The sequence below is a fragment of the Mustela lutreola genome, chromosome 16, assembly GCF_030435805.1.
Source record: "Mustela lutreola isolate mMusLut2 chromosome 16, mMusLut2.pri, whole genome shotgun sequence".
Lineage (NCBI taxonomy): Eukaryota > Metazoa > Chordata > Mammalia > Carnivora > Mustelidae > Mustela > Mustela lutreola.
Window position 1 is genome coordinate 37,871,855 of NC_081305.1, and position 21,694 is coordinate 37,893,548.

At 51.4% G+C, this 21,694-nt stretch overlaps 1 long non-coding RNA gene and 1 pseudogene across 2 annotated transcripts in view; both read left to right on the forward strand.

Annotated features, from left to right (window-relative positions):
- The window catches only part of LOC131818274 (uncharacterized), a 47,721-nt gene extending 29,606 nt beyond the window's left edge, over nucleotides 1-18,115 (forward strand). The window contains exons 1-3 of one of the 2 annotated variants that reach the window (XR_009348762.1): nucleotides 4,009-4,189; nucleotides 15,806-16,684; nucleotides 17,407-18,115. This is a non-coding gene — a long non-coding RNA (uncharacterized LOC131818274). Of the gene's footprint in view, nucleotides 1-4,008; nucleotides 4,190-15,805; nucleotides 16,685-17,406 lie in introns of those variants that run through there. The other variant, XR_009348761.1, reaches the window with a different exon arrangement.
- Nucleotides 18,116-18,848: 733 nt separating this feature from the next.
- Nucleotides 18,849-19,529, forward strand: LOC131818623 (small ribosomal subunit protein uS3-like; annotated as a pseudogene).
- The last annotated feature ends 2,165 nt before the right edge of the window (nucleotides 19,530-21,694 follow it).

Below are 21,694 nucleotides of genomic sequence, written 5' to 3' on the forward strand. Positions count from 1 at the left end.
TTTTAATCTTTTAATAAGATCTAAAAGCTGTCTGCTTATAAATATTGAACTTTTCTTGTTAAATTTATTCCATATTATTTTCTGGATTTTGTGAACATTGTACTTTTATTTCCCCTCCCCTCCATTTCTATTTATAATCATTTATTGTGGATATTGAGAAAACCATTGGTTTTTTATCTATTTATCCAGAATCTGAGAACCTATGAATATCTCATTTAAATTTTAAAAAATTAGCATTTTCATGTAAAGTTAATTCTTGATAGCACTATAATTTATTTCCCCATACTGATGGACATTTGAATTATTTCCAATTCTGTCACCTTACACGTAATGATTCAGGAAACATATTTGCCCAGATATCAAGATATGCTGATATTTTCAGCAGAGTCTGGAGAGGAGGGTTACTGGGTTAAGAAGACATCTGCACTGGGTCTGAGACCCTTGGATGCACAAGAAAGAAAAAGATCTTTCTACTAAAACTTTATTTCAATGTCATGTAGATAAGAAAGCTTGGTTAATTTGGGGTTCCCCTTCTTCTGGGTGTGAGTCTAAGTTTGAGTCCCCCCAAATGCCCAGGTAGTTCTCTCTCCTGGCTCTGTGTTGGGGAAGGGGAGGGTGAGGAAAGGGATGGGGGACTGGGATTAGCTGGGAAGTCCAGGCAGTTCTCTGGCTGGGCTACGGCAGTCCCGCAGTCCCGAGGGCCTGTTGCCACCTTACCAACAGAGCCCAGCATCTCAGGAGAGGGCCTGCCTCCCACAGAAAGGCACAGACACCTGGCAGTATTTTTTGCTTTCTCAGGGCTTGGCTTTTGTCACATCCTCTGCCTTTTTCTCTGTCCCCTGCAGGCCCCCCATCTGGACCCGAGTCCAGGGCAATCTTTTCTGAAAGGGAAGGTGGAGGGCTGGAGGGAAGCTTCCCTCTCCTTAAATCTCTTCTTGCCCTCCTAATATTTCTCCAACATGCTCTCTGGGCCCTGTGCCTTCCCTATTTATGTAAGGGCTTAGTTTTAAAAACCCAAAGCTGTAAAAACACTTGTAGGCTTCCCCCCAACCCCCAACTTCTCTCCTGAGCTAATAAGGGGAGAATGGTGATGTGCCTGCCTAGGATGGGGGTGCAGGAGGAAGGACAGAGGGAACTGGGGGAGGGAGGGAATAGTAAGTGGAAAGAAAGCACGCAATAACCAAAAAAAACCAAAAAACAAAAAAACAAAAAACAAACAAACAAAACAAAAACAAAAACAAAAACCACCAAAACAAAAAAAAACTCCTGTTCCAGACATTTATACATTGTAATAAATAGTGAACTGTTCAAAATATATAGCAATTCACCCTCCCACCAACAGCGACCTCCATAGTTGTCTATTTCCCTCCAACCTCACCTGCTCCAAATGCTGCTGTTCTTTTGGATTTTTGTCCCCCTGGTGGGTGCTGTTCTCATCCGAATGTACCGACACTTAGAAATGTTGAGTCTTTCAAGAGCTGCAACTCCTTTTCTGTGAACTGTGTCCTACCTTTGCCCATTTTTCGATTGAATCGGGCTTTTTTCTCCCATCTGCAGGAGGCTTTTGTTTAACCTCAGGTCGCGCAGGGTTGGGAAATAGAGTTGATCAGGGTTCTCCCCAGGGGGTACACCGGGTTGTCTGAAAGATGCAGCAGGTCATCATCAGAGCCCGCATCCCAGATGCACACAGAATGTACAGGACTACGGTAGTGAACGGGGTGGCGGGGGTGGGGGTGGGGTGGAGCGGGCTGGACCAGCATCACACTAACGTCCTTAGAAAGAATAAAAATAATGAATTGGGGGCGCCCATGGGACTCAGTGGGTTCAGGGCGTAGCTCTTGATTTCAGGTCGTGATCTCAGCCTTGTGACCTGAAGCCCCATGTAACGGAGCCTGCTTAAGATTCTCTCTTTCCCTTTCCCTCTGCCCCTCCCCCACCTCAAAAACACAAAAAACAAAACAGTGCATTAGGTCCAATAAAACACAAGTAAAGGGAGAAGAGAAGAGAAGCCAGTGATGCTCTGGGACAGTCCACAACCCCTTCCCAATCCCACACCCTCTCCCACACTTCCTTTTAATGCACACGGCAGTCCTCTCCGTGAGAAATCATTTTCCCATTGAGTGGTTGATCCAGAGAGGCCTGGAGAAATGCAGGGACTTGCAGAGAAGTAGATGGGAGAGCCAGGAATGGGGCTTGAGGCTGCCCTCCACATCACTCAGAAGTACTTGTTCTCTTATTTCCCTTCATTGTTTTTGTTGTACTTCATTATATTTTGTCTTTGGTTTTTTAAGGACTCTCCAAGAAATGTGTGGCTCAGCAATGTGCACACAGTAGGTGCCTAATCACTGTCTCAGGGACTGACCCAGAGGCGTCTAGTCAGCAGGTCTTCGAAACTGTTCATTCCGCCCCCATCCCAACCTGCCGCCCTGTGGAAGGGCCTGAGCTGAGACCCTCGGGGGCCACAGGGCAGCTGCTGGCTGGCTGGCCCAGCCCTGGCGCCTGCGGGACATTCCCTAGCTGGACATCCTGGCTGCAGGCCCGGGGTGGGTGGGTGGGGGGCTGGCAGCAAAGGGCAGTGAGGGCTGGGCACAAGTGTGACTGGCCAGGTGGGCTTTTTATAGCGTGGCCCAGGGAGGTCATTCTTAATAGTGGCTTTTACACTGATCACACACTTTATTTCTAGCTCCTTAAAGGCTTCAGCGGGAGTCGGCCTCCTGGCTTCCACTATGACCCTCCTCCCACCTCTCCTCAAGTCCCTGGTGCCGATCTCTCCCCGGGTCTTTTCTGTCTGAAGAGTGCGCAGGAAGTGATGGCCCTGGGAACCCCGATTTGCAGCCCCTTCCCTGGGGAAGAGGATTCTGGCTCCCTCCTCATTATGGCCGTGGCCTAGCAGACCCTACAGCCCATTAGGCGCCAAATGTGCATTGCTCTTGGTGGCAGACTTGAGGCTTTCTCCAATAGCTCTGAGTGGGGAGCCCAGCCCTCTGTCCCTCTGTCGACAGCCCCCTGGCCACTGCACCCCACCTTGCTCAAGCTCAGAAAGCGCCCGTGACTTGCTTATGAGGCCTTGCACCCACTCCTTGCCAAAGGCGTCATGTCTAGCATTCCAACCAGGCTCTGGGCACCTTCGGGTGTGATGGACGCCTTCGGGAGTGGGGTCTGGCGTGGGCCTTGCAGCCGGGAGAGCCGCGCAGGCTCCAGCTTTGCCATCAGACCCTGGAACTGTCAGTTTGGAGAGGTGACAACCCCCTCCCACTTCCGCTCAGGACAGAGCGGCCAGCTTGTGAACCCCCTGGCCGGAGGGCTCGCTCTCTTCCTTCAGCCCTGGGGGTCCCCGGCGCCCGCTGCCCTTGAGGCCTGATTGCTGTCGAGCGTCCCGGGCCTCCTCCAAGCGGATCAGCGCTCCCGCCCCTGGAACGGCCTATGCCTGGAACAGCCGCCCGAGGGGGCGCCCCGAGGACTGGGCACGGGGTTCGGGGCCAACCCCTCAGCAGCCTGTTACCCGCCACAGAGGGCAGAGGCCCCCGGCTGAGAGGGCCCTGCTCCAAAGTTGCGTCGCGGGTGGGATCCCCGGGCCTGCGTCCCGGCCCCTGCGTGCGCTCCCTCCAGCGGCGCGATCACAAAGCGTCTGCTGCCATCTGGTGGCGGCGCCCGGGCAGCCGTGCGCAGCGCCGGGCGGCGGGGCCAGGGGCGAGGGGCCAGGGTTCACGGATCTGCCATTGTCCCTGGAGCCTCGCACCTCCGCGCCCCGCAGCCAGGAGGCCTCCCGTCTCCGCCCTCAGTGCTGCTCCAGATTTCCCCAGCGAAACGGTGTCCGGACGGAGGCAGTGTGGTCGAATGGTTGGCGCCGGAGCTTTGGTGCCCGCGGCTGGCATCCCAGCTGGGTATCGTGCAGCAGGGCTCTTCAGTGTCTGGATCGTTCTGTCCTGCGTAAAAGGGGCTGAGCCAAATGTGTGCCTTGCAAGGAGCCTGGGCAGATGCTTGTAAAACCCTTGCCCAGGGTAAATCCTAGATGTTACTCTGATAAAATCCCAAACTGATTCTCAGCTTCTCAGACTCCTTCTTCTCTCCCTACCCCCAGATCTCTCTCTGCCTCTCACCAGGGCGCAAAGTTGGCCATGGCATGGATTTTCGGTTTCTCCATCTGTAAACTGGGGATGCCAATGCCGATCTCCCACTCCCAAATAAGGTAAGGCGTATAAAAATGGCTCCGCCTCTCTGCGGACAGGTGTACCTGGCCTCAGAGGTCTCTGGAGGCTCTACTTTTAAGCTCCCAGAGGTTAATTCTCCGCCAAAAAGAAAAGACCCTCCCAGCTGCTGTTTAAACTTGCAGGCTCTGTCCAGAGCCTTGAGGACAGGGCCTATTTCCTGAGCTAAGGGCATCTGGGGGACTTTCTTCGCTCCCTCCCAGATCACAGACCTGGGGGTCCAAATCAGGGGTCATGATCTCTGACCCCCTTTCACAAAGGCCTCACTGAAGCAGCTGCCTCACCCCTTTAACAATACGGTGGAGTAATTGAGGAAAATAAACTTCCCTTGAAAAAAAAGAAAAGGCTGTTTGGAGCCATTCACACACGGGGAACTGTCCGTAAGACTTGGGTTTGGTGCTATGTACACGCCGGGTCTTACACACATTCCAGTAGGCTGCAGCTTTAATTACTTCTCAGCAAGCAGCCAGAAGGGGCCTACAGAACCGGGCGTGACAGCCAGGTACGCCACAGGGAGGGGCACGTCTCCAGCCGCCGCCACTCGGCCTGGGAAAGCGCCCGCTCCAATTCAAAGGTATCAAATATTTGCCTAGCTGTTCAACATTTCTTCAAATAATATACTCACGGCTAATTCATATCGAGACTCGATGTCTTCATCTCTCCCAGGCCTCCCTCCTGGATTAGCGCGGCTCGTCTATTCTGGGAAAAAGTTGTCCTACATTCTAAAAATAGGCCCTGGAGTCCGGACACTGGCATGCACCGTCAGCGGGCGCTGTTTTGTTTATCTTGAGGGCTGTCCTCTGGGGGCAGCTGCCACAGCACAGAGGCACACTCATGAGACAGCCAGTGTGTGCAGAAGGTGGGGTCCTCCCGGGATGTCTGCTCTGGCCGCTGCCTTCCCAAGGAGGCTGTGATCCACATGTAAGGATGCCGCACCCAGCCTGGCTTTTGACCCCTGAGGGAAGTAAGTGCAAGGTCCTTTCTGCTCCACATACAGGTCCTTTTCTTCCGAAACATTAGAAGCCCAGGATGTCCCTGTAGCAGCCAGGACCAGGCCAGAAGCAGGTGGCATGCTGGTCCGGGCCACTGGGGAGAGCTTAATAAAGGGACTTATTTTCAAAGGGGTCGTGGGAAGGAGGGACAGCACCCCGCGCCTAGCAGCAGTGGGGCTCTCCCCCTCATTCCCCCAGGTTACAGGGCCCAGAGGGGAGAAGCTACCTGAGTCTGGAAGCCAAGATGGCTGTGGGGGGTGGGGCATCTGACCACAGTAGTGATCTGGGGGCAGGGGAAAGCCTGAAGCATGGCCACCCAACCACGCCCCAGTCTTGTGCTATGGTTCCCCAAACTCAAACCCACCCAGAAGGCAGAGCAGCATGTCGATGTATCCGGTAGGGGTGCTGCAGGGGGAGGTACACAGAGCAGGGGAGGGAGGGTGCAGAGGATGAGATGTTCAGCCTCCTGTCCCTTTCTTGGGACCTGTCCACCTCCCGAGAGTCCTCCTGGCTCTCCTTGACCCAGTCATTATGGCTCTTGTGACCTCACCATCTGCATCTCTTCCTACTCCCCTTCTCTTTGGTTCCCCTGAGCGATATCTCCTCCACTGCCCGTGCCCTGAGGCAGGACGGGGGGCAGTGGGCACCATGCCCCTTTCCTGATTGATGGGGTTGTAGTGGGCCCAGCAGCTCACCCCCTATCACTGCCCACCGCCAGGGCAGGGAGAGCCTCTGTACCCTGGACACTGGCGTCAGAGGATTCGTCTCTTCCTTCTCTAAACTGCTCTAAATGAGGCCGATCAGGACTACTTCCATGTATCACTGCAAGGACTTCCCCGTCTGCTTCCTCTTGTCCTGCGTGCCATGCTGGCTTGGACCGAGTGAGGAGGAGTTGCCGAACCTCTAGCTGCCACAAAGCCCCCAGTGAGAGCCCCTCCTGGGCACCCGGCCTGCACACAGGCGCTGGGGTGTCTGTGCTCCGGGAGCACGGGTCAGGGGAGGCTGGACCCACCACGCATTCACTCTGACATTTGGCGTAAGGGACCCAGAGCCCCGGTGCTTGGGCTCTGGGTGAGACCCCGGCTGTGTACACGGCAGGGAAGGATTTAGTGTCTACTCTTGACAGATACAGAAAGGGAGGCCATGGCATAGTGGATAAACCCCTCGAAGCCTCAGCTTTCTTCTCTGTTAAATAGGATTGACATTCCCTGTCACCAGGCTGGCTTAGGGGTGATGTGAGTTCACTGGCAGTTGTTAGGTGACAGCAACTTGTCCATAAACCTCAAATGAAAGGTGGGACCTCCCAGGAGGAGGCTAAGGGTCACACAGAGAGTAACGGAGGATGTGGGACCTCAGACAGCCAGGGGAGGAACGGATGTGGGCCCAGATGGCCAGCCCTGTCTCTGGATTTAAATGGGATAAAATAACTCCCAGAATGAATATCGCCTCTATGAGGCATGTCCCCTTGTGAGGGCACCCCTACTAACGGATCTCACCATGGCACAAAGAATATTCTACTCTCCCAATCTGAGGATGATATAGACAGCTGGCTAATGCAACATGAATTTTCATGTTATTTTTGCTTATTTTTTAAGTCCATTGGGTGCTTCGCGGCTGATCGCTGTTCTGACATTTTTCTTCCCTCATTAAGAAAGATGCCCCTGGTGAGTTACCTGTGCTGGGTTCAGAGCGGAAAATAAATATCGCTGGCATCCACTTTCCTGTGCTCTCTGGGTGTAATTAAGAAAGAGACACCTGCAGGAGAGAGAAAGCCCAGGGCAGAAAACGGCCAAGCGGTTACTCGTCACAAGAACTCCCCGGTTTGGGGGACCATCCCAAGGTCACCCCTTCTACGACCTCCTTCCTGACCTGTTGGGGCTGAGGTATCTGCTTTTCTTTGGGGGACCTACCCTTCACGGGAAGCCCAGGTCGTCTGGATGGACCCAGTCTGTGCCCCAGCGGGGAGCCAAGCCTGGACAGTCAGAACTCGTCTCGGGGCTCACCGGGAACTGCTTCCTGAGATACTCCTGGGCTGAAGCTCAGCCTAGGGCCCGAGCTATTTTGACATTAGGAAGAAATTGTCTTCAGAGAGAAGCCAAACGGGGATGCCTGGCTGGCTACGTCGGGAGAGCATGCGACTCTGATCTCGGGTCTTCGTTGGAGTCTTATGCTGGGGGTAGAGGTTACTTAAAAAGAAGGAGAGGTAGAGGGAGAAGAAGGGGGAAGAGGAGGAGGAGGAAGAGGAAAAAGGAGAAGAAGGGGCGGGAGCTGGACAGCTGGGCCTCTCAGGAGAATTTGGGATCTGGCGTGCCTTGTGAGCCCTGGGTGCAGGGCTCCTGGACTTAGCAAACAGGCATGCTAAGTCGGGATGAGGGCCCCCCACCTCGCCTCCCTCTCTCTGGGCCCAGCCACTGCCTATGGCTCAGGGAGCTGGTTGGTGGGTCCGTTGCCAGAGGAGGCAGCGGGCACCAGGGGACAGGCTCAGGGCTGCAGCTCAGGAGCATTGGTTAAGGCCCTGATTTCCTGTTTTGCCGCCCCCCCCCCCGCCCCCCCGGAGGTTGTCCCCAAATGGCACAGCCAGCTAGCAGCTTCAGTGGGCTGAGTCTCCACTTCCTGCCGGGTCTGAGGTGGGGGTTGACCGTCCTGTCCCCTGCCGCCCCCCCCACCCCCGTGCTCTCAGAACCCAGGGTGTGAGCTGCAGTCGTCCCCTTTCCTTTATGACCTTCTGCCATAGTCACTGTGAGCGTCTGTAAGACACCGGGTGGGCACAGCCTGAGCCCCGTTCACCAGGCTGGCTTAGGGGTGACGTGAGATCACCGACAGTTGTTAGGTGACAACAACTTGTCCACACCGGGTAGGCACCTGACATCCCACTTCCCATAGTATTCTCTCTCTCTTGGTATTCTCTCGCGGGGTGCCCTGCTCCTTTCCTAGACAGCAGAGATCACCCTTTATCATTGTTCAGTGGTTGTCCTGTTTACTAGACTCACCACTGTCTCTCCAGTAATCGTTCAGGTCTCAGAAGATGGAAACTTTTATTGTTTTTCTCCTAATGTGTGTCAGCACCGAAGTCGGGGATTGGCACACCGTGGGCCCTCGAGAAACATCCATGGAGTGACCGAGTGGGTGGGCATGAGTGGGCCAGGGCCTGGGCCTGGTGCTGGAGGGCAACAGAGCGGAAGGCCGGGCATCCGGGGCCTGGAGCGGTGAGGGCTGAGAGGCGGACCCCGGCCTCCAGAGAACCACGGCAGGAGGCAGAGCATGTGGAGTGCCAGTGTGGCCCGACTCAGAGCCCAGGGCTCTGAGAAGAAGACAGGAAGCCTGCTGGGTGGAAATGCTCCCTGGGCAAACTCTTGTGGCTGCAACACAGGGGACTGAAGGGACATGTAGAAACGAGAGAAGGGGGAATCCTGTCTGCTCCTGGCTCGTGTTCACCTGCTACTTTGCTCCTGGGTCCCGTCTCCCTGAGTAGAAAGTCAGCTCTCAGGGACAGACACCGGCTGCGATGCCCCCCGCCCATCCCGTGTCGTTTGGTTCAGGGCTGGTCTGTGTGGCAGGTAACTAACCATGCCCGTCACCCACAGGACTTGGCTTGTGAGTGTTTAGAAAGCATCTACATAATGTCCAAGTGTCCCGTGTGCAGTGCCCACGTTCAGGCCTGTGGTGAGTAGGGGTGGGCAGGGCAACCCAATGGAGCAAGACTCTACCCAACAAAGGAGTGCAGGGGCCACCTCAGCCGTCCATCCCTGCACTAGTCACACCTCACGGCTGGCCCCAGGGTCCCCCGACATGAGGCTGGTTCTAGCTAGAGGAGAGGTGTAGACCATTAGGCTTTGGTTTAAATCCAACTTTACCACTTAGTGGTGAGCGGTGTGGACGAGTCCCTTGACTTCATCCACTTCCTGCACCTGAGGAAACCCCTGGGGGGAGGAGGAGGCCTCCTCTGCCCCTGTGAGGCCATCTGGCCATGGCCACCTCATGCCCTCCACAGCATCCTCAGCTCCGGCCCCTAGTGCAACAGGGAGCCGCTGCTTTCTCTGCCTCCCTGTCTGGTCATATGTCTTGAGAGGCAGGACCTGGTACCCCTGGTTGCTCTTCTTCCTCCCTCCTCACTGCCGAGGGCTCAGCACTGGGCCTTGTGCCTTTTTGGTACCCACAAGGCATTCAATGAATGAACGACATGTGAATGACTCACAGGAATTCAACTGATGTTGTGGAGTTACTGAACTATCTTCTAACTTCCCCCAAACTATCTGCCACCTCCCTCAGCAGGGAGGGGGCCCTTACTCCCCACCAGGAGAGGCAGGGAGCCCCACACCTGGAGCCCCAGCTGCAGGACCCACCCCCAGATGCTCCCACAGGGGCGCCCTGGGCCCCTCCTGTGAGCAGTTACCTTCGGCCTGGCTCTGGGGAAGCCTGGAGACTGCAGAGGCCCCCAGCCTCCTCCGCTTGCGGACCATCCAGTAGATGGGAGGTTTGCAGCCACCGGCACAGCTCCCACTCCTGCTCATGTGGGACCAACGATCAGCATCCATGATGCCCGAGAATGGCTTCGTTAGCAAGGCTGCCCATGGGGAACCAGTCTCTGCCACTCGCGGAGCTGGGCAGCCCTGACAGCCAGGGCCCCGGGGGCGGAGGGCTGAGATTCTCACTTTAAATCTGGCCCCTCTGATGTCGGTCCAGTCCCATTCCCCAGAGATAAGCTGGCTCAGTCTGCCATCTTTCCAGATAGTTCCCGTGGAAGCAGAAATAGCCTAAATTCTAAGTGTCTAGACACTGACATATGGGGTTTCTTGATATTGTTTTCATACAGGAAAACTTGCTCTGAAAAACACAGCTACACACAGACACTCACATGCCCCATGCCCCGCACATGAAATCCTGACTTTCAAAATGCTCAGGGCCCTTCCTGAACTTGCGGGAGAGATGGTGTCGTTGGTGTTTGTTCCTGGTGAGTTTTAGAGAGCTTTCTTCAAACACACACACGCACATACACACACACACACACACCCCTAACAATTTGTCTCTTCTCCTCTTCCCAGCAGCAGGGGGGTCTGGCCCTTGAATACGAATGGGCCTTTGCTACATGCTGGAAAATGAGGCATCAGTGTCCACGAGGGCCGTGAGCAGAGGACACACAGCCCAAGGCTGGGAGACAGGAACCCTAGACGGGGAGCCAGGACAGGCTCTAGACAGACAGCCCAGGCGGGATGCTGGGAGTCTCTTCATCCTGGCTTGCCCATCAGGAAACTGGGAATGGTATTTGTGCCCTTGCTGGCCAGAGGTGGAAATCTCCGCAGAGGACTGGGAAAACAGAGGTTGCGGCTCTGACTTGTGAGGTGGGGAGCAGCCAGAATAAGCACGTGGCCTCCGGAACCAGCTGTCTGTGCTTGAATATTGCCCTGCCCACTGCCAGCCGGGTGACCTCGGTGGAGCTCCGTAAGTTGTCATGCCCTGGTGTCCTCATCTATAAAGTGGGGACGGATCATACGACATCATCGGGTTTGGATTAGGACGAGACAAGTTCATACGCAGAGGTACTGACTGACACCCAGGGCCCGGAGCTCCACCAGGACAGCCTCCTCCTAGCGGGGTCCTATTTCAACCCAGACTCTTCTCTAGCACACAGCCCCTGCCCTCAAGACCGGGCCTCCCAAGGGTTAGAAGCCCAAGCTTACTTCCCCTTGTGGAAGCCTCCAGTATATTAAGTCATAACAAAATGCCACGGCAAGGTTACATAAGTTAAGGTAAACTGAATACATTTACATAAAGCAAGTTAATGGCTTTCAACAGACACGACGGAGACTCCCTGGAAACCCTCCGTGGACACAGTGACAACAGTCTGCACTCCATGTTCATCAGGAACGAGTGGCCTGGGGAAAATGGCCCGCCCTCCCTTTGCCCTAGCCTGCCCAGAACAGGGCCTGCCTGGAGGCATTTCTGGGGGGAGGTAGGAAGAACAGAAACAGCCTGGCTCCCAGCCTAGGCAGAGGCAGAGATGAAGGGAGTTCTTTGGAGCATGCTAACATGCTGGGCGGCCACAGAGGGGAAGCAAGCGGGCTGCCCCACACAGGTGTGCGCCCAGGGACCATGGGGAGCCAGCCAGGACAGCCACACGGGACCAGCCAGGGTCTTGTTGCGGGACCGGCCTCCTTGGGACACATGCTTGCTCCCCAACGATCCCAGGGTGGTCCAAGAGCCCGTGCAGGATGTTTTAAAATGACCTGTAGCTTTAATGACTCTGAAAAGTCTCAGTTCTTGGTGTGTCCCCACGCTCCCTGGGACTGAGTGGCTGGAGCTCAGCTGTAGCAGCCGAGTCGACACACGGCCTTCAGAATAGGACAGGAAGCTCCAGCTTCCCTCGCCGCCTGGCTCTCTCCTTGACCCCACAGGACCCGGGTAGTTCTCCCTCTGTGTGACCCGCCCTATGGGTGTCTCAGGGCTCCTCCAGGAAGTACCTGGCTGGCAGGACAGGGAGAATTTGGTTCTCACCTTCCTCCCAGAACCCCCACCTAGCTCCTGTGTCTTTTAATCCTGGCTGTGCATGACTGTCACCTGGGGAGGGGGCGGTCTTTAAAATGCGGACACCTGCTCCTTTCCCCACTCCAGAGCAGCGGCACCTGCTAAACCAGTCAGGCCCAGGTGTGGCTCCGTTGCAGAATCTGACCCACTACAGAACTTCAGCCCAGGCTAGGCGCTGCTCCCGGAGCCAGTCTGAGCAGAGGACTAAGGTGGAGAGAGGCCACTCTCCAGTGCAGCCACGAGAGAAATGGTAGCCTGGGAAAACGGGCGTCAGGGCCCGGAGATTCTTTGCACAGTGAAGGCTGTGGGTAGGATGGAGCAAGACTTAGCTCCGAAGCCAGCCTGTGGACCACTGTGGACCGAGTGCCTGCTCAGGCGTTCTTTCCCTTCCTTTCTTGCAACAAGGTACACATCTTTTCATGGTCTTGGGCCCAGAGGGACAGGGAGCGTGATGCCAGCAGGAGCAGCCTGGGGTTCCAGAGTCTCTCCATCTCCGCTTGCTCTCAGGGAACTGAATGCCCAGACATCTTTTGGAATGGCGTGGAGGTTCCCAAACTCCAGCACACGGTAGTCATGTTCCACGGTGCCCCGGAGCGGGTGCCCGGCGCTCCGCTTGGAGACGGGCTGTGGCCGAGGGGGCCTGCATGCGTCTCAGGCACTAGCCTTCTGCAGATGACAAGAGGAGTTGTGGATCAACAGCCCAGCTCCCTTGCCCTTCGCGGGGGTCTGAGAACTGCTCTATGTGTGTCCCAGGTCCCAGGGGTGAGGGTCCCTGCAGCGGCCCCGGCTCATTCCCCCACGCTGGACTGGGTTCCTTCCGCAAACCTTGGCCTCATGATGCCAGCCTCCTCCCCCAGCCCACCAGAATGTTTGGAAAAGCCCCCCCTTTGCTCAGTCTGCCCAGCAGCCTCTCAGTGATGAATCCACCTGGGGCAAAGGAGGCGCCCTAAGGCTCTAATTACTGGATGTGGATATCATGCCCCAAAGAGGACAGCAGAGAGCAGGTGGTTTCCTTCAACCTGGTGTCAGATCTCTGGCTCCTGGGGAAAATGGCTCCTTTGGTTTCCTGGCTCCTGCCCCACGGACAAATTAAATCAAACAGGGTGAAAAAAGTTGTCATTTGGAAAAAAGTCTTGTGGCCATAGGCTGCAGGGGTTGGGGTCTGCAAGACCTGGAGTTGACGTGCTTGGGAGAAGCAAAGACCGGGGAACCAGCTCCATCCAGAACAAACTTCACAGCTGGGACAAAAGCGACAGCCACCGGTGGAAGCGAAGAAAGTTTCGTGACTCCTCTCTCCCAGAGATCTTTCCAAGAGCTTTATTTTTCTTGCCAGTTGGTTAAGAAGCAAAAAAGGAACAATAGATTCAAGCTGAAATAATTTGCATTTATGATGAACACAAGGAATATCTACCTTGCATTTTCCTAAAAAAGAAAAATTAAACCCCGTTTTTAATTAACTGATAAACTATTAATCAAATTTTTGCAATGTTAGGTGACACATTATTCATTTAGATAGAATGACTGTGAACTTAAACTAATCAAATCTGATTTGCCCACATAGGCTTGATTGAAATACATTTTAACTAGCATATACAAAGAGAAAATCTTGGATTTCTTACCTAATCTTCAGAGTATACTGCTGAGTTAATAAGGGCAGTTTTTTTTTTTAAATGAGACCACCATTTCTTCATCTGCATATCAAAATCAAGAGGGACTTAATTGCAAAACACATATTCCTGAAATCTAATCATTACACTGCTTTAGGGTATTTTATTGAAGCATGTTAAATTATGGACAGAATATTAATGATGGAGCTAATCAAACCCAATTAGTCACTTCTAACAATAGTCACATAAATATACAAGTCAGGTACTAAAGTACTGTAGATATGATGTAAAATTGTTAAAATATTAAATGTATGGGATATTTATGAAATATTCATGTGGAATTTAAAGCCCAAAATTATCGGATAAGTCCCTTTAAAGAAAACAAGTTAGGCAGTGTCCTACAATATTTGACTGGAATTCACAAGTTTTCACCTATTCTTCAGGTACATTTGAATCCAGGGGATTAGCGAGTCTATAATCAATCAATCAGCAAATTCTAATAAGATGACTTACCATATTCATGACCCAAGATTTCACTCTTGCATCCAGAGACTTTTTTCGTTCTTTTGTTTTCTGACTTTTTCAGGGCCTGCTGGAAGGGTAGGTCTGGAGTCTTGAGGCCTTGGGGAAGCTGATGGAGAGGTAGACACAGCCGTTTGGGGCCAGGCAGGACCCTCCCTCCTCACCACCATCCCCCGGGCAAAGCCAGGAAGGATGAGGCAGGGAAGCTGGTGGGTGTCCTCCTCCTCCCATAGGTGAGGTTTCAGGAAAGGATGCTCAAAGGCCCAGGGCAGTTCTGGTCTTGGCCTGTGAGGGATCTTGGTGGAAGATTCCAGGCCTGGGAGCTGGGCCAAAGCAGGTAGGCAGCATGGGATGTGGGAATCCCCCCTGCAGAGACCTCCCCCGATCCTGTGTTATTTCAAGCAAGGCTGCATGGTCCCAGACCAGCATCCACGCATGCCTGTGTGACAGTTTCACCGCGGGCTGGCTCCCAGGACTTCCCTTCATAAAGGAGGCTGTCAAGCCTCACACTTCACCTTACTGGCCCTTACCCTATCCTAGTATCCCATCCAGACCTCTGCTTTCCCCTCTCCTATCCTCTTTCTAGAACACTGTCCTCCTGCCTCTCATGCTGGAGTCTCAGCTCTGGGGCGAGAGTGGTCCTAGGGCACAGGGCCCAGCTCTGGCCAAACGTCCCAAGTGGAGTCCCAGAACCCTAACCCCCGCCCCCTCCATCCATCTACCCACTTACCAAGAATGTGTACATCCCAGGCCGCATGCAAGACCTTCCGCTCTAAACTTGGGGAGCATAGAAATGAGCAGAAATTATGTAAATCATGTTGCTTTTTCCTGTACATCATGTAGCTCCCACTTCAGATAATGGCACCTCTGTTTTCCTTCAAAGAGCACCCACCCCCACGTTCAGCCTCTGAGGCTTGGGGGCTGCTCTACTTCCGGGACTCACAGTGGGGCAGGTGACCCAGGCCTGGCAGCAATACTCCATCCCTTCGTCCCTGGGATCGGCTCGTAGGTGGGAATGTGAGCGGAGGGTAATCTTGAGGGCTTCTCTGGAAGTGCAAGGAAAGACACCCCTTTTCTGCTGGGGTGTCCTGGGAGCAGAGGTTGAGGCCGCAGCATGAACAGAGATGTGTTCACAGAGGAGAAAGTCCTTACGACATTGCTTGAGTCTGAATCCAGCTGTGCCCTGAGCTTTTACTTACCTGAGCCGATAAATCTCCCCTCTTTCTCTTTCTCTCTTTTTTTCCCCTTAGCCAGTTTGAGTTGTGTTTCCTGTCACTTGCAACCCAAAGAGTCATGGCTAATAGGAGAGAAACAGAAGAGATACAGTCTAGACTCTGAGAGACAATGTGGAGACGGGGGCGGGGGGTGGTGGTGGTGTCAGTAGCAGGACACAGCCTCGCCGCTTCTACAGGCTTGTGCGACAGGAAGCTGGACAGAAATCTGCCTCTGGCCCTCGAAGCACTGGCAGGGCTGCGTCTTCACCCCCGGCTGCCCCTTTGTCACCCGTGACAGATGGCAGTTGGAGTCAATGGTCACCCTGCCGGAGGTGGTCAGGATGTGGACACACTGAGCATCATGGTGGGGTGCAACGCCCGGCATGTGGCTCAATGAGGAGTTGCAGATGTGCGCAGGTGGATAGATTTCCAGCAAGTTTCCATGCTGCACTAGTCCTGAAAATGCAAGCTCCTTCGGACAAGCTCCCTCTTGCCTGGCACCATGGCCCTCCTGGGGGTAGCTTCTACACCTGTGGCTTTAGTTCCCCTGGTCCAGCTGTTCTTCAATTTGCTTGCCCTCAAGCACCTTCCCCAGCCTCTGGAAGCCTCCAGTTTTTGTCATTTCCTCTCGCAAGTCCCACATTCATTGCTACTTCCTCCATGAAGCCCGCCCTGGTTCTTCCTAGGTCTGCTGGATTTCTCCTCATTCTTTTTTTTTTTTTTTTTTTTTTCTTTAATAGGCTCCAAAACCAGCGTGAAGACCAACACAGGGCTTGAACTCTGAGGTCAAGACCTGAGCGGATGAGATCAAGAGGCAGACACCAAACCCACTGAGCCACCCAGATGCCCCGGGATCTCTCATGACCTCGGCTTTCCATGCATTGGAGTGGGAAGGGGATATCTTGGTGCAGAAGCTACATCCACATTTGGATGGGGGCAGCAGCAGAAACTAAGGGCTAGACTGACATACTTCCGCCAGAGATGAGCAGGAGAATCAGCAGCAGGGCCATGAGACTCCTCATAAGGACATGGGAGTGCTGTTCACACCATACACTTCTAATCTCCAGGGAGGGGGCGATGCCCTTGACCCAGGGCTGTGACCTGGGTCCCCACCAGACCACAAGCCCCCATGGGCAAGTGGGGAACTGGCCTGTTCCTTCAGCCTCCCAGTACCATAGGAAGAGTTGGCTGGTGGACAATTCCGGACTCTGAGGACTTCCTGGAGGCTCTGAGACCCCTCTAGACCTCTGAGACCAGGCTCTAATTGACATTTAGTTTTGGGTCTGCATGTGGCCCGCATTTATGGGCCATTGGTACCTTGTTGCACCAGGCTAAGCTGAAATTTCGTAAAGTACTGCATATAATTTTGAATATTTTTTAAAAAATCAGATACTCATGCAAAATCATAAACACTAGTTAACATTTTTGCCATTTCCTCCTTGGACTTTTTTTTTTTTTTTTTTTTTGAAATACAAAAAGTAGCAGACGACATGATGTGATGTATTCATTGCCCAATGACAGGCACGGCGTGTCTTGAGTGTCCTTCTGCACGTCTCCTCGGGCACATGTGGAAGCAGCTTTGCTCTTCATTGCCAAATTCTCATTCCACCATCATGCGGGTGAGTTTTCCCAGATCTTCTCTGACACTTGGTATTATGACTTGATTTTTTTTTTCTTTTCTCATGGGTGTGAATAGTAGGTCATGGTTGATTTAAGGCAAATCTCCCCAATTGTTAGATGCCCCATGTGCCTTTTCAGGCGATTTTTCATCCCCTCCTGTCATCAGGTTGCTGGCCTCCCTCCCAAGATCGGGTCCTTACTGGAGGCAACAACAGCCATTGGGGGTTTCGGGTAAGCAACTTAGCCTTCATGTCCTTGTCTGAGAAAGGACCAAGTAATGGCTCATTCATGAGTTTTAGACCATGCAGACATGCTCTTTCAGCAATCAGGCCTGGGGTGATGCTTTCATTTTTGTCCAAAAGATGTGAGTCCAGAGTGCCATTTCAATTCAAGCGGAGCTTCTCCGTAAACTGGGGTGGCAGAGAACAGTGAGCCATCTCCCAGAGGAGGCTGGGGAGAAGGTAGGGGTGGAGGAGGAGCACAAGGTCCACCTTCAGAGCTCCATTTTGTGGGGCTGGGGAGAACTTGCACTGCAGAGACTCCTGTTGCCTCTTGGCAACAGGCTGTCCTCCATGCAGCCCAGGCAACTGACCTCTCCTACTCAGGGTCCTTGGCAGGCCTGTGAAGAGGAGGCAGGGCCCAGGGTCAGGTCAGCTGACATCACCAAAAGGAAGCACCTGCTGTGGGAAGTGCATGTGACGGTGATTTATTTCTGCCTTAGGTTCCCCAAAAGCCCCGTCTTATCTCTGCTTTGCAAGGCCTCCCGGGCCAAACAGCAGAAAAACTCTGTTCCACTCAAGACAGGAGAGAACCATCTAAGTGACTGCCTGAATTTCCTTGGAAAATTTCCCTGGGAACACCATGAAGCAATTTGTCAGCCATCAAGTCCCCATCAAGTTACCTAAATTTTGAGTTACCCAGAAAGCAGTATCAAATCACCTTCAAAGGCATCGGTTTCAAGGGTACAATCTGATGAGTTTTGGCAAACATCCACGCTTGTCTAAGCAAACTTATACCTTCCAAAATGCATCATTTCCATGGGTTTTGATCCTATTCGTTGAAAATACAAAACTGCAAGTCTTCCTAATCAGTGAGCGAGAACACTGACCCACATTAGTGAAGACCGGTGTCTGCTGGCTGGATTTTAACAGAAAACCTTTGCATAGTTGGTCGATAGAGTGGAAAGTGAGCCGGTGACTTAGTAATGCCTGTTCCCCATTTGGATCCACATATCTGTCTGAAGTGTCTTTATAGTCATTAAACCGAGGATCAAGAACCAGGCTTCTGAACTGTTGCCTCACAAAGTGTTAATCAAGACTTTCAAAAATAATGAAGCACATTTAATCACATTGCCACTCACAAAGAATATCATAATTAATATGTGGATGAGAGCAAAAAGATTATGTTGTTAATAAATAAGTTATTTTAAATATTGTTTATCTCTATCTTCTCCTTGTAAAATGTGTGTTTTGTCTATGTCTTATAATAGACACAGTGAGATAATACCGTAGGATACAGCAGACTCGTGGGCAAGGACTTGGATGCAGGTTGTTGGTTAGGGAGGTGGTTTGGGGAAGCAGGTGGAAAGCCTTGGGGAGGGAGACAGGGGTACACTAGGAATGGTCTGGCTCACTCCCACAGAGGGTACATGAGGCATCACGTGGAATGTGTTCCGATTGTCCCATTGAGGGAGGGAGAAGCTAGGAAAATTTCCACTGGGACACTTGTCTTCTTTTGCTTGGGAGTTGCCCTTGGGATGTCAACTTCCCACCACTTCTGGGCTCTCCTGAACATTGGCTAAGCCAATGTTGGACTTTGGAAAGGCATTGGAAGGCACTGAAAAAGCCTTAAATCTAGCAAGCAGTGAGGAGTCAATACCGTGGCCGGAAGCTCTCACCTGTGTGGGAAGGAGCCACAGTTACTGTCACTGAGCTTAGCCGTGAGCTGAGGAGATGCGGGGTGACCATTTACAATGTTCGCTAGGAGGTCTGTGTTTGTAAATGTCTGACTGAAAATGTGCTGACACTGACTGGACATGACTAACCTGGAGGCTGTTCGGGAGGGTGTGGATCACCCAGGGACTGGGAATAACCGAATCCAAACTCTACCCTTGTTATTACCCGTGAAAGCATTGCTTTCCTTGGTGCGGTGCACAGCAGCAAGATGGCAATGCAGAGTTCCAGGAAGAGGAAGTTTGTGGCCGATGGGGAGCTGGCTGAAGATGGCTACTCCAGACTTGAGGTCTGAGTTACACCAGCCAGGACAGAAATCATTATCTTGGCTACCAGTACACAGAATGCTCTTGGTGAGAAGGGCTAGCGGATTTGGAAACTGCTGTGGTTCAGAAGGGGTTTGGTTTCCCTGATGATGGGGAGAGCTTTATGCTGAAAAGGTGGCCATGAGAGGTCTGGGGGCTATCACCCAGGCCCAGTCTTCATGTCACAGGCTCCTTCTTAGAAGGCCTTGCTGTGCAGAGGGCCTGCTCCAGTGAGTTCGGTGCATCATGGAGAGTAGGGCCAAGTGTTGTAATGTCCTGATGTCTGGGAAATTCCAAGGCCAGAGGGCTAAATCCAGGAAGTGTGAGGATGGCCTGATGATTCACAGTGGGGACCCGTTGACAATGCTGTGGGCCATGTGCTACTCAGACAGGGTGTGCTGGGTATCAAAGCGAAGATCGTGCTTCCCTGGGACCCAAGTGCCAAGACTGGCCTCAAGAAGCCCCTGCCTGAGCACATGAGCATTGTGGAACCCAAAGATGAGACATTGCCCACCACCCCCATGTTGGAACAGAAGTGGGGGAAGCTAGAGCCACCTGCGATGTTGCAACCTGTACTCACAGCATAATAGTGTCTCCTTGGCAGCTGGATATGGAGTCTGGATATTGCTTTGTAAATATCTTTAATAAAATCTTTGAAAAAAAAAAAAAGTGAAATTACACCTGCTCGTCCTAGCCACCATCCAGCCCTTCTCCCTGGCATCCAGCCCAGATTATTTTGTGGGTGAACTCAGTTAAATCATTAAGGACCAGACCATAACCATGCTGCCTACTGTCCCAGAGCACAAAAAAATAGACCTACTATGTTCCTAAAAAGAAAAACTTGCTATTGAATTTATGGTCATTCCCTTTGGATTAGTTTTCAAATTTAATGTAATCCCAATCAAAGGAAAAGTTGTTTTGTCAGGATTGTTATGCCTTTCTTTTAAAAACTCCTAGAAGACACCCCTTAATGCCTTTGAATTTCATTTTTAATCTACTTAATTGAGGTATAATCTCCATTCCAAAAATATATATATATATATGCTGCATCCACTTAAAGCAGACACTTTGATGAAGTTGGTGGATGTTGGCACCTCTGGAAACAGCACCACGATTGACTTACAGAGTATTTCTACCACCTCCAGATGTTTCCTCATGGACCCCTGCAGTCCCCCATCACTCTGCCCCAGCCCCAGCAGCCACTGATCTATTTTCTGTCACTGGAGATTAACTTGAATTTTCTAGATTTTTCCATTAGTGGAATTATGCAGGATGCATTCTATGTGTCTGGCATCTTCTGCTTGGCACAATTATCTTGTTACTTATCCACGTGGTTTGTTCATGTTTATGACCAAGTACTTTTCCATTGTCCAGATAAACCACATTTTGTTCACCAGTTGTTGTGTCTTTTAGGTTGCTTCCAGGGTTTGACTATTACAATAAACAATGAACATTCGTGTATGAGTCTTTGTGGGTGTACATCAGTTTTCTATTGCTGCTGGAACAAATTACCACAAATGCAGTGCTTAAAACAATAGTCATTTATCACCCCACAATTCTGTATGCTGGAAGTCTGGATATACAGCATTGCTCACCAGGATCCTCTGCCTAGGGTTTTATAAGGTTGAAATCAAGGTGTTGGACATCTTTGGCTCTCATCTGGAAGCTCTTTGGGGAGAGTCCAAGTTCATCTGTTTCCTTTCAGCTGTAGGACTAAGGGAAGCTCCCAGCCCAGGCCAGTCTTTGGGCTTAGAGACTGCTCTCTGGTTCTTACTCATGGTCACCTACATCTCAAAGCATCAAAGGCACATCAAATCTTTCTTATAGTCAGAATCTCTCTGACTTCTCTTCTCCAGCTGGAGAAAATTCTCTGCTTTGAGGAGCTCATTTGCTTATTCTTGGCCTGTATGATACAGAATGATCTCCCTTAATTACATTTGCAAAATCCTTCTTGCCGTACTCATAGATTCCAAGGGATTTGAGTATGAACATCTCAAGTATGTTCATTTGAGTATGAACATCTCAAGTATGTTGAGTATGAACATTGAGTAGGCCATTCTGTATACCACAGGATATGTGTTTTAACTTATCTTGAGTTAAATACCATAGTGGAATGGCTACGTTGCAAGGTAGGTGTGTATTTAACTTTACAAAAAAGAAATATGTCAGTTTGTATGTGAAAGTTCTATTTGTTCCATACCCTTGCTAGCACTTGGAATTGTCAGTCTTTTTTATTTTAGCCATTCTAAATATGTAGTTTTAACTTGCATTTTCCTAATGACATGTGGTGTTAAGAACCTTTTCATGTGATTATTGGTTATTTATATATATTCTTTTATAAACTATTTGAATATTTTGTCCATTTTTAAAAATCAGGTTCTTTATCTCCTTATGTCTGATTCTAAGTGTACTTTCTGTGTTCTGGGATTAAGTGGTTTGGGAGATATATGTATTAAGAACATTTTATTACAGTCTATGACTCAACCTTTCTATTATATTAACTCTCACTTTCCAAGAGCTAAACTTTTTAATTATGATAAATTTTTTTATCATTTTTTCTTTAACATTTATATTTTTTGTATTCTAAGTAATCTTTGGTCGCACTAAAGTTACAAAGATTTTTCGCCTACGTTTTCATGTAGATTTTTAGCATTTGTAACTTTACATTTAGGTGCATGATCCATTTCAAGTGAATTTTATGTATGGTGTAAGGTTGATGTTCTTTTTCTCTAATGGATGCCCAGTAGTTACA